The 11,488-nt window shown below is 36.4% G+C and overlaps 1 protein-coding gene across 2 annotated transcripts in view; it reads right to left on the reverse strand.

The window, feature by feature from the left end:
- The window catches only part of LOC108693459 (serine/threonine-protein phosphatase 4 regulatory subunit 1-like), a 139,159-nt gene extending 128,146 nt beyond the window's left edge, over window positions 1–11,013 (reverse strand). For both annotated transcript variants that reach the window (XM_018202419.1, XM_018202418.1), the window contains exon 1: window positions 10,974–11,013. The gene's annotated coding sequence lies outside the window, so the exon portion shown is untranslated. The remainder of the gene's footprint in view (window positions 1–10,973) is intronic.
- Between the last annotated feature and the right edge of the window lie 475 nt (window positions 11,014–11,488).

The following is an 11,488-nucleotide window of genomic DNA, read 5'->3' on the forward strand; positions in this document are numbered from 1 at the left end:
GAAAGGCGAAAAATTAGAACTGAACGATCGATCGGCGAGACTGCGGTGGGCGCCGTTATTCGGCCGCGTAAAATGGATGTATATATTCGCGAGAAAATGGGGGTAGAGCCTAAGAAACGATCGATTACTAGTCGTGTCTGAAATTAGGTTGACCGAAGAACACTAGAAATATCAGAGCGGTGACTCTCGAAGCGTGAGACAAGAAGCAACGCGATAGAGACAGTTTGACAACGTACGGTCGACAGATATTTCAAACGAGCGTACTCGCTTCATAGCGAGAAAGATTAATGCTTCCGAGATATCGTATCAATGTCGTAATCCCGTTAGGTTAGCTTTCAATTGACATAGTCCCTAATACAGACCGATCCAGATTATCAGCGTAAATACTCATTTCATGCAAGTATCAAAGAAACGTCTTTATCTACTTTTAAATAAAATTGTGATAAATTGCATCTACTAATATTGGAATTTGGAATCGATTTTTCCTTAACAGAATTATCGAATTGTTAGTAGTCTATAAATTATAGACATTTAAAACAACAGTTTCTCGCGTATCAATCTTCGATGCAAATAAAATAACAATTTTATTCTTTACTTAGTTACAAATGAACTTTATTTCGATAAAATTTTGGTTTGGTACCTAATTATAGGATAAATTATACTGAAAAGTAAAATTAAAATTACGTTCAAAGGCAAGGTCTTCGATTGTTTTATTAAAAGAACATCAAGACAATGCGAATAAAATAACATGACATAATGTACATTTTCAATCTGGAGATGGAATGGAACTAAAAAGTTTAAAGTATCCTAAATTTTTCAAAGCATTTCTTTTCGGAACAGTAAAAAGACGAACAAATATCGCGTTCATCTCAACCTTACATATGCTTCAAGTATCAAGTCTTACGCTGAATTGACGTTGACGATGCAGAGTCGAGAAGTATTAACATGGAAGGATGGAAGCTGCGACCGCGAGGGTCAGGATTAAATATAACCATGGCTCGGGCTATTTATAAAGATTAACTTGTTGGCGAGATAACGAAGGAGGAGATGGAGACAACGGCGCTAAATTGTCGCAACAATTGCGCGGGAACCAATGGATTCCGAGGCGGCCGTTCCTCGTGCCGCTTTGAGCTTCGACCTCGTTCTCGTCTTGAGTCATCGAACGTCAATCGTACATATATCAAGTAAAAACAAATGATTATATAAAATACAGACTATCAAATATTATCATTACTTAAAGTATAAATTTCAATTGCGATTGAACATTAAATTGCGTCTTTCATGTTATGATTATGATTCTTGAAAAATATTAATTTTTAGTAACCAAAAAATCTTTACAAGTTTATGTTAATTTCAGAAAATGAATTTGTATTGAAAATATTTCGTTTTTATTGTTAATATAATATTTATTTGCTTAACGTATATCGTTTGTATTGTGATATTTATAAATCCCTTAAAGAATATTATTAAATACTTGGAAGAATATTTAAAATTTTCTCTATTAATTGCACATATATAGGTACATATGTATGATTGTAACGTATTAACGCGTATTTAAATACTAAATAAATCCCTCTTGAAATTTTATAATTGTACATTGTAATGAAATTTGAAGACATTATCCGTTGAAATTAATTCTGTCTACATCTCACACATCTGAGATCAGATGTAATATAATAATATACATATTGAAAAAAATCATTAAAAAATTAATTTTATGAATTACTTATTAATGTATCTTTAAATTTAAAAAAATTTTAATAAAATTTCATTAAAATCAGGTCAAAAGAGATTAAGCGCCAATTCTCGAGAAACTTATATATAAAATCCTCATTATAATTTAATTTTTCTTCTATTTTCTCAAGATTATTCATTCTTTTCGATAATTTACATTCGTTACTACGAAGAAAACAATAATTGTATGTAAATAAATTATCATCTTATGCACCGTGTATGTAGCTCTAGTGCTTAAAAGTCATAAATGAGTAAACCGTCTGATGAAGGTATGAGGGTTGAAAGAAAACATCGAAATATTCGTCGATAAGCACCGGTTCCCTGACACTACACATTACTCGGGAAATATATGACAGTGGAGAGGAATATGATAACGGAAGTTTGTGCACCTGGAAAGTATCGTCGTTGTTCCGCAGCGACGCGGGAGAGAAGACTGCAGTCTGGAATTTTATTTACACTAGCATTCATACACGTGGAACGTTTGTGGTCTATAGACGGAATCCGCGTGCGCATTCCGGAAAAGATGGAAGAAATATCAGACTCGGCTATTCGGAAAAATCGATTATCGCATTTAACTACGCGCTTAATCGACTAGCTCGAAAGAAAAAAAAAATCGCCATTATCATACAAGAGAAAAATTAGACAAAATTGAATTTTTTAGCATTTTTTGGATATGTAACTTTTAAACGTAGAGAAGTATCAATTTTTTTATAAAAATTATTTGAAAAATATATAAAATTGTTCAAATATATAAATTACATAATTCGCAATGACATCACTAAAATATATCATGCAACATTACATAAAATTCTCAGTCTCTAGATGTTTATCTTATAAATTACATCTACTTTGAAACATATATTAAAGTTGAAAACATAATAGAACACTTCATATCATTCGTATGTGTTGATATACTGGTATGCATGAGAAAGAAAAAAAAAGGAGATATGTAAGGGAAGTAAAGATATGTTACGACATATCCGTCGTTATCTCATTTCCCCCTGGGAGCACCTGATAACACATCGGTCATACACACGCTCGTCTGTATGACGCATTTTATTCAAATCAGAAGAACCGTTTGTTCCCCATTTCCATTTCTTCGAGATTTGATTAATAGGACTATCGACTATTTCTAGAGTAAATTTATTACTTCGAATCCGTTTTCATATTGCTTTTCTTTGGAAAAATGGATTTGTACAATTATCCAACCGTGACAAAAATTTATAAAAAAGAAGTTTGTAAGAATTGTTTCACAAAACTTATAAATAAAGAACGAGAAAATCTGTGTCAAAATTTTCAATACAGACCTCCGCATATTTCATATACAGAAAGATATATTCTTATCAAAATAATAACTTTTAGCATTAAAGATTAATCAGTAAAAAAATATTCGTGATCATAAATATATCGCACAATCAATGTATTGTCTAGTATGCGTATTTTGCAATTTTGTAAAGCAAATACCAGTTTACTGGATTGAATTTGTGTCGGCCAGGGAAGGAATGTTGCAGATCGTAAATTATCCACGAGGGAATGCTATTGGTACTCCATACTCATGGAGTTTAACGTGGCTCGACGGTTTTAGTCCGATAAATGTCGAGGCACCTTTGATGCGGCTTTGAAGCGCGAACAAGCGACTGAATACTCGAAAGTGGGGAAGCACATCGGTTTCACAGAGTGGTTGTCCCAGTGCCCTTGTGCGCGATGGAAAATTAGCGAGATTGTTTTTTTTTCTCTCTTCCCTTCCTCCGGTCGAAAAAGGGAGTAAAGGACCACCGTGGTTTTCTATCGAACGTTGCGCCAAGGCCATACGAAGAGAGAGAAAGAGATAGAAAAAGAGAGAAGGATAACGGAATGGTAGGATTGGAGAGAGCGCGGAGGGTGAGTTTACATCGAGCTTTTCCGTTTCCGGGATATCCATCGATCCCTCTGTCAGCGGTCCTCGTAACCCAATCAAAACTTTCCCCTTCGAAGCTTACCTATCCTGTTCCCGATCAGGTGAAATATCTCTATTACGTATTATACGATTTCGATATACTTCATAAAGGTCTATGCGAAATCTCGAATTTTATGAATTTATAATGACCGATGTAAAGGTCACTTGGAAAGTTGACAACATGCTGATAAAAACTCTTTACGTTGTTGCCGAGGCAAAAACAAGAGAATGCTGGAACAGAGAATGTTGGAACTCGTGACGTATAGTCTATTTGTTTTTAATTTACTTTCGAGCTAATTAAGTTTCGAATACATTTACTTTATATTTATTATGGTTTACCTTGTATCTGTTATATTTATTTTTAATTTTTTTTTTTGCAAAATCAGTCGATATCAATTTGATGCCAAATTTAATGTGTTTAATTTACGATGTCTAGCACGATGTCGAGTTATTTAAATAAATAAACGATGTACAAGCTTTCACAATCAATATTTGCTAAAACATTTAAATATATCGGAAGGTATAATGTGCAAGCTATGACTATGTTTTGCACAGACTTTCGAAGCTGTTCCTTACAGAAAGGCGCATCGTACGATTTCCACGATATCGCGACGACTCGAGACAATGACATCGGCACGATTCCTAAACGGGCGCTTCTGGAAACAAACAGAAGGAGAGACGCCTTGTCATCGACGACGTCGCATTCTTCCCGGAGATCGGTTGGCGCGACAGAACGCGGAAGCGTTCTACCAGAAAGGGCCGTTCGTTGCCCGGTACTTGTCATCGTTCTCGTACGTCCGATCACGGATTGTATCATTTCTTGCTTGTATTCTCTCTTACGAAGAAGCGCTCGAAGGGAACAGAACAGGATGTCTCGCTCGAGAAGAAGCAACATGCATTGCTAAATATGCTCCGATCTTAGAACTATCCTCCCTTTTCTCAAAGATTCTTCAGTAAATTCGAATCTTTTCTCTTGGAAAGAAACTTAGAATTTCAATGGATCTTTGTTTAGAACTTCTGCATCTTCTATTTCGACTCTGGAATTGAAACTAGTACAATTTCGACATGGTCCATTTTCGACGCTATAAATACGAACAATCATACTTTATGCCAAACAACATTTCCACTCCACGAATAAATACAGAAATTACTTTCGCATATATCTATAACTTTTACTTTATTTATCGAAACTTTCATATTTTCATTGCAATTAAAATTTTAATAAAATTTATTTAAAATTATTAATTGATTTTTTAAATCCTAATGATTTAACTACAATTCATGATCTTTTAGATTAAAGGGAAATACATCGAAGAATAAACGATACGATTAGCGAATAGATCATACGTATCATACGATTAACTGATAAAATAACCAGATTGAGACGGCAAAGAAGATACAGAAAAAGAAGAGCGGAAATACGGATGGAAGGAGGGCTAGAGGGCAGAAAGGGATGGATGGGCACCAAAGCTCACGCCTGTTTCTCTTTGCTCGTTAGTCACGGCTTCGTCTTTATGAATGGGTTCGCTCTTGTGGCTTTACGAGAAATCGTACTATCTTCACTACTGATGGCTTCTATCCTTTCTCTCTGTCTCTGTCTCCACAGGGCAGTGTCCTTCTTCGAGGGTACGTGTCGTGCTATTACAGTCAGAATGGAAGACGGCCGCGAATCGATATTTCTCACAGTGCTCGTTGTCGACCCCAGCGAGAACAAATTCGGGATGCTGCCGTGGTATCCCGCGAAAAACCAGGCGAGACGAAGCGGAGATAGCACAAAGTGTAACATCGATATATGCCGTAAAATAATCGATTTAGTGAGCAGGCTGGCGATTTTCAGTCGATTATTATTTCTATGTTATCTTCGTATGTAGTAAAGTAAATTATGACCGCTTAGCACAAAACTTATCCTCATCTGATATATAGGGTGTTTATAAAGTTTGTCCTCACCCTCTATATTGGGAAAGGCTCAAAATAACGAAAAACTGCGAAATATATATTCAATTATTTCGTGGGACTACTCTTTTAAGGAGATTGTGCAGCCTCTCAAAATGATCAAACACGTAATTCACGTTTTTTATAATTTTTAATCAATTCTGAAAGATAGAAGAGAGAGAGACAGAAGTGGGAATAAATTTTATAAATATCCTGTATATTAGGAATATAAATAAAAAAAATTGTATATCCAGAAATTTTAATTCAATAATAGAAATGTAGCACATATGTGACACTAATATACGAAAGTGAAAATATTATTCTATTTTCTAAAAATAAATTCATGTCACGAGATGCGTATAAATTTTACTCAAATTTATCTCTTCAAAAATATCTTCTATCACAAGCTTTTTATCGCTTGCTTCGCCCATAAGGGCGCGGTTCAATCCTGAACTTTTTTTATGAAAGGAAATGTGAATAATCCAAGTGTGAAATATTAATCTTAAATTTCCGCATAAATTTTTGCGGAAGGTACAATCATTAAATTTGTAATAATATCTAAGAGATTTCTAGATGAGATTTCTTTGAATAAATCGTAACACATTTCGGAATAAAAAATTTTTTAAGAAATTTATATGAAAATACTTGCTGCTATGAGTCTTTTTAACAAAATTGAACGATACTAACGTTTTTATTAGACTACAATTATGTAATTCAGAGATTTCAAATACTTTATAGAAAAGGTATAGAAAAGGTATAGAAAAAGTACATAAACATATATTAATTGTATTTTTTTCAAATAAATTTAATATTTAATCACTAAACCTATGGATTTAACAATACATACGATTATATATGAAAAACTATATATCTTATTCCCTTTATACATAAAAAAAAAAAAAATTAAAATGATCTAACATTACTCCTCAAAGATTAACGCAATTCATGAAAGGACAAAGTGCTTATCGTTTGTATCGTCGATATCGAGGCCTCTTGCATACTGGGAGAGAGATTCTGGCGTGCCCTACGAGAGAGAGAGAAAGAGAGAGAGAGAAAGGCTGTAGAACAAGCTGTAAAAAGGGTGAACCCGAGAAAAAAAGGGAGAATAACTCAGAGAAGAGAAAGAGGAAAGGGCGGAAGACGAGTCGCGAGAGATGAGGGAGAGATTGGAATGGAATTCGAGGAATGTCATGTAATAATCGGCCGCCATTCGATCGTCTGTTCCAACGAGAGACGGCGCCACCTCTCAGCTCGGCTTGACTCATTTTGGCTCAACTAAATCATGATGATGAAGAAACGGATAGAGAAATGTTGACACATCCTAGTTTTTATCTAGTTCGAAATAATTCGTGTTTGCAGTTCAAAGGTAAAGCGACAATGTACACGCTTGTTTTATTTGAAAAAGACATATCTGCATAATAGAAAAAAATTCACAAGTGTTTCCACATTAAACAATTTTTTCACGTAACATATTTTTTTGTGAACACAATTTTTTAAGGATTTAATTTAAAACTATTCTTAAGAGAATTGATTGAAATTTATTCAATCGCGGGTTTCTTCTACCTTTAGAAAGAGGAAACAATTCAATTGAATCTTAGTTAACTCGAATGATGTGTATAAACGGGTTTCAAACAAATGGCAGACTCGTCTTTTTTCATTTAATTTGAAAAATGGTTTGTAAAGAGATTAAACAGGTGTCATCTATGACAACGATCCACCGCCAAGAGAAATAAATAAAAAGGGAAGAAGGGGAGGAAAAAGAAGTATGCAAACGCATCGCGAAGTTCGTCGTCTCGAAAGGGTGGCGGGTTCTGGTTTTGCGATTCGGCGGGATGTCTACTCCGCGTACTTAGCTAGTCTCGAATGCGAATTTAATAAGGTGAATAAATCATTTTAATGTAACGCGCCCATACGTAGGTATAAGGAAGGGCGACGACCGACGAAAGAATAGAAAAGACTGACGCGCACGGGAAAAGAAGAGGAAGCGAATGAGAGAGGAGGAGGGAAGAAAACTGGTATTTTTGCGTTCGAGCACGTCAAGGGGTGCGTTTCGTGTTGCGATTATAAAAGCCGAGAGGTAACCCTCTTGGCCGCGTCTAGACGACGACGTAGTCTTCCTATCAAAAACAGACCACCGAACCGAAAAGGCTGAAAGGGCAAGGAACTTCACGCAATGCCAAGAAATTAAAGTTTCTTTATACATCCGCCTATACTCGTTTCGTACCCCATATATACTTTATCCATTCCCATCTCTACCGCCCCTTATCCATCCTCATGTCCGGTCGGATAAAGTCGACGTTACGCGGCGAAAAGAAAAAGATATCCCATCTGACGAGACATCTGAAAGAAGAGCTAATAAAAACTTCATATCAAGAAATGCCTGACAAATTAGAATTATGTAAAAACGGATGAAATGACAGAAAATTATATTAGCATCGTTGATTATATTATATCATCGTTGACAGTCACATCAGATGACAACTAATTTATACGATTCGTAATCTCTTTTATATAGATATATTTTATAATTATTTCCTATATGTTATAAAGAAAGCTTAAGCTTTTCTGACAAAACGTAATATCTGTAAATCACTAATCAATAAAAGTGCCCATTTCTTTAAGAATGCTTAAATTTACTTTATTTGACATTAATCATTTAAGTGTTCATTCGAGATAAAATAAGATAAAGGCGAACGGTAAAAATTAAATACAAATAGCCAAAACTATTTCGTCAGACAAAAGGAGGAGTCGATACTCAAAAATGTCTAATACAGTAACTGTCACGACCAGATACCAAATAATTTGCATAATCGCGATCGATTACCGACAGTTACCATGGTTGCCATGGTCATTGTCGCACAGCATTGTGTAGTATTCTCCATAAAAAATTTTTCTATAAATTTTCGTCAATATAAATATATTTTTAAATTAGAGAATACAAATAAAAAAATGAGTTTTAATTTTTATTATCCTTCTATGTTCCATTTTGGACACATAATATGAATCTTATATTTATTCATGTATTATTCATCTTATTATTAAATTAAGTTGTATCTTGTTTAACTTTCCCTCGAATATTATCATTATTTATCACTATTATCATTATTATATTTGTACTATTATTTATAAAACTTGTTTGTATATGATATATAAATTTAAGTATCAGATATGATGTGTAAATATAGGTGAATATCCGTATTAAGTTCTATCTATGGATTCACTAAATCTATACGACTATTCAGTTATCGATTCTGTCGATATATCGAATTAAAATTTTGCGATCTAGAAGACGATATGATTAATAAGATTATAGAGCAATTTGCGTTAATCACGATTAATTAAGAAATTCTTTTAATAACTATTCTCCTTTTTCTTAATACAAACTCTTTTTTTATTATACAATAAAAAAAACCTATAATAAAAAACTTATCGATCAACTTTGATGCACTAATTTTAGAACAGACCCTGTTTAAAATAGATGTTTGTATTATGCTCATTTATGAAATAATAAAAATCACATTTTTTAATACAATCATAGAAAAATTTCGGTTATCATGCACCAATGACTCATGATTGATTATAATGTTTACTCTATGCAATAAATATCATGCGAAATGTCTTTTTGAGTGCTTCGATCTAGATCTAAGCGGGCTTGGGCATCGAAGAAGGTTACTGATCCGAATATTTCTCTCTATCTAGACACGTTTAGAAATATAAGCGGCGCAGAGCTGATAAAACAGTCTCTGGAATGCAAGATAAAGGCGGCTAGGACCAGCTTGGTCGGCGTCGACGGAGAAGATACTCGCGAGGACGAAAGAGAAACGGAGAGGGAAGATTGAAGATAAATGCGTATGCGTGTTCGGAGCGGAACGAACTGGAGCTCATTATGTGACGCATAGTCATGAGACAAATTATTCGCGTTTGACTAGAAAAGTGCCTTCGGGATCCGCATAAGCGTTTGCAGCTCTTCTTGTTCCTCACAAACGTGAGGAAATTCGAGCTAGTTTTTGGATCATCGGAAGGACCAGCAATTCCTGATACGACCCTATTTACGACAGATGGCACTCGCAAATAGAAGAGAAACCCGAGATCAGTAACCCTGATAGGGGAAGGAATTGCGCGCGCTAACTGCGCCGTTTTCTTTAATCTGCCGAGATGCCGCCACTCTTCGTGACTCTGACCTTCGTCTGAACTCCTCTGCGCCTCGAATACACTGTATTTTAGACGTCGACGGACGGTCATTATGCGTTTTCAGTTATAGTGGTATCCACATGTGCCTTGTATTTATCAATCATATATTCGACTCTTGTTTCTCATCCACCAAAATTGAGGTTGCTCCACCTTATCTTTAACAGGGATTAAAATTGCTATAATTTCGATAAATTTACATTATAGACAAGCGAGGAAGATTTTTTTTACGTCTACTTTGAGTTCAACAAGCGTCTGTAAGGTAAATCGCAACAGTAGCATTAAACATTTCTAATATTATTGCTCTTAAGATTAATTTACGCAATACTTTTCATGCAACACGATCATCGTGCAGTATCAATTTTCTCGATAATGCAGTTAAAGTCGAGTTAAAGATGGAACGTTCCAACTGCGATTGACACCTAATACACTCCGAATATTGGCGCCGTGTAAAATCTCTCAAGATCATTATCGACTTGACGCCAGTGAGTAATCCATGTTTATAATGCAGGTGGTTGCTCCTATTGGAAAAGGCGATCCAGCTTCGACTGACATTTTTTCGCAATCATTCTTGCCGAGAAGCACAACGGCGGCGACGAGAGAGATACTTATAAGACGCGAACGCATGCCTTCTCTTTCTTTCTCTCTTTTTCTTTCTCAAAGCCGTCGCTTCTTATCTTCCTTTTTTTTCCTTCTCGCCGAGATAAACACCGCGCGCGGCATGGCGTGGCGCCCCCTCTCGACGAGCAAAGCAGAACCGCCCCGTGATGCCCGCAAAACTCCCCGCGCGCGGTAGCGGCGGCTTATTGGGACCGTGCATGGCGAGAGCAATCACCCCGCGTGAAACCCTCTCCGCCCTACGAACGGCCGGGAATGCTCGCGATGTCTATCGCGGCGCGGTACGCCCGGCCTCGCGGCGCGATCCTAACCTCGAAACCCACGGCGGGGAGCCGCGCTCGGAACACCGCATCGCGGGATAAATCCCGCGTGCCACGCATCACACATACAAACACACGTACCTCGAAACATCCGGGAGGGGCGGAGTGCTCGCCGACAGGAGGTCACCACGACTTGGCTGAGTCGTAGAAACGGTGCTTTGCTCTGCCGCCGTCGCGTGCGTGCGAACCGCACCGACGACGGCCACATAAAATACGCGTGCGTATACACGCATGAGATTACTCACCCTCATCCGGGTCCTCTAGATCCTCTATCTGGATGTAGGATATATCTGAAACCCACAAACACTACGGGTTAGCGGAAAATCCCTCGTGTTTTTAGAGCGATCTCGTCCCATCCACAGGCACTCACTCACCCGCCATCTTGTAACAAACTGCGACGCTCTCTCACGGCCGCGCGTCTAATTAATTCGGCGCGAATCGAGATTCGTTCGATATGATACTCGCGATATTATCATCGATATCAACGAAATTCGAATTCGCGCCACACGATCGTTCATTTCGATCATTTACGCTTTTATTTCAGTAATGCAGAAGACAACGCGTATATGCATATCGTTGAGTAAATTCGAAACGATGCCTGCAAAATCTTTTATTATAATTATTTCAATTATTAATTACAATTTACTGATTAAATTTTCTGATTAAATTTAATGAAAAGTCGATTGATCTTCGATTCTCTCAAAAGAATATAACAATTTAGATAGAGATGATGTATTGGATTTTATACTCACGGAATTGC

This window comes from Atta colombica, unplaced genomic scaffold (genome assembly GCF_001594045.1).
Source record: "Atta colombica isolate Treedump-2 unplaced genomic scaffold, Acol1.0 scaffold9, whole genome shotgun sequence".
Taxonomy (NCBI): Eukaryota; Metazoa; Arthropoda; class Insecta; order Hymenoptera; family Formicidae; genus Atta; species Atta colombica.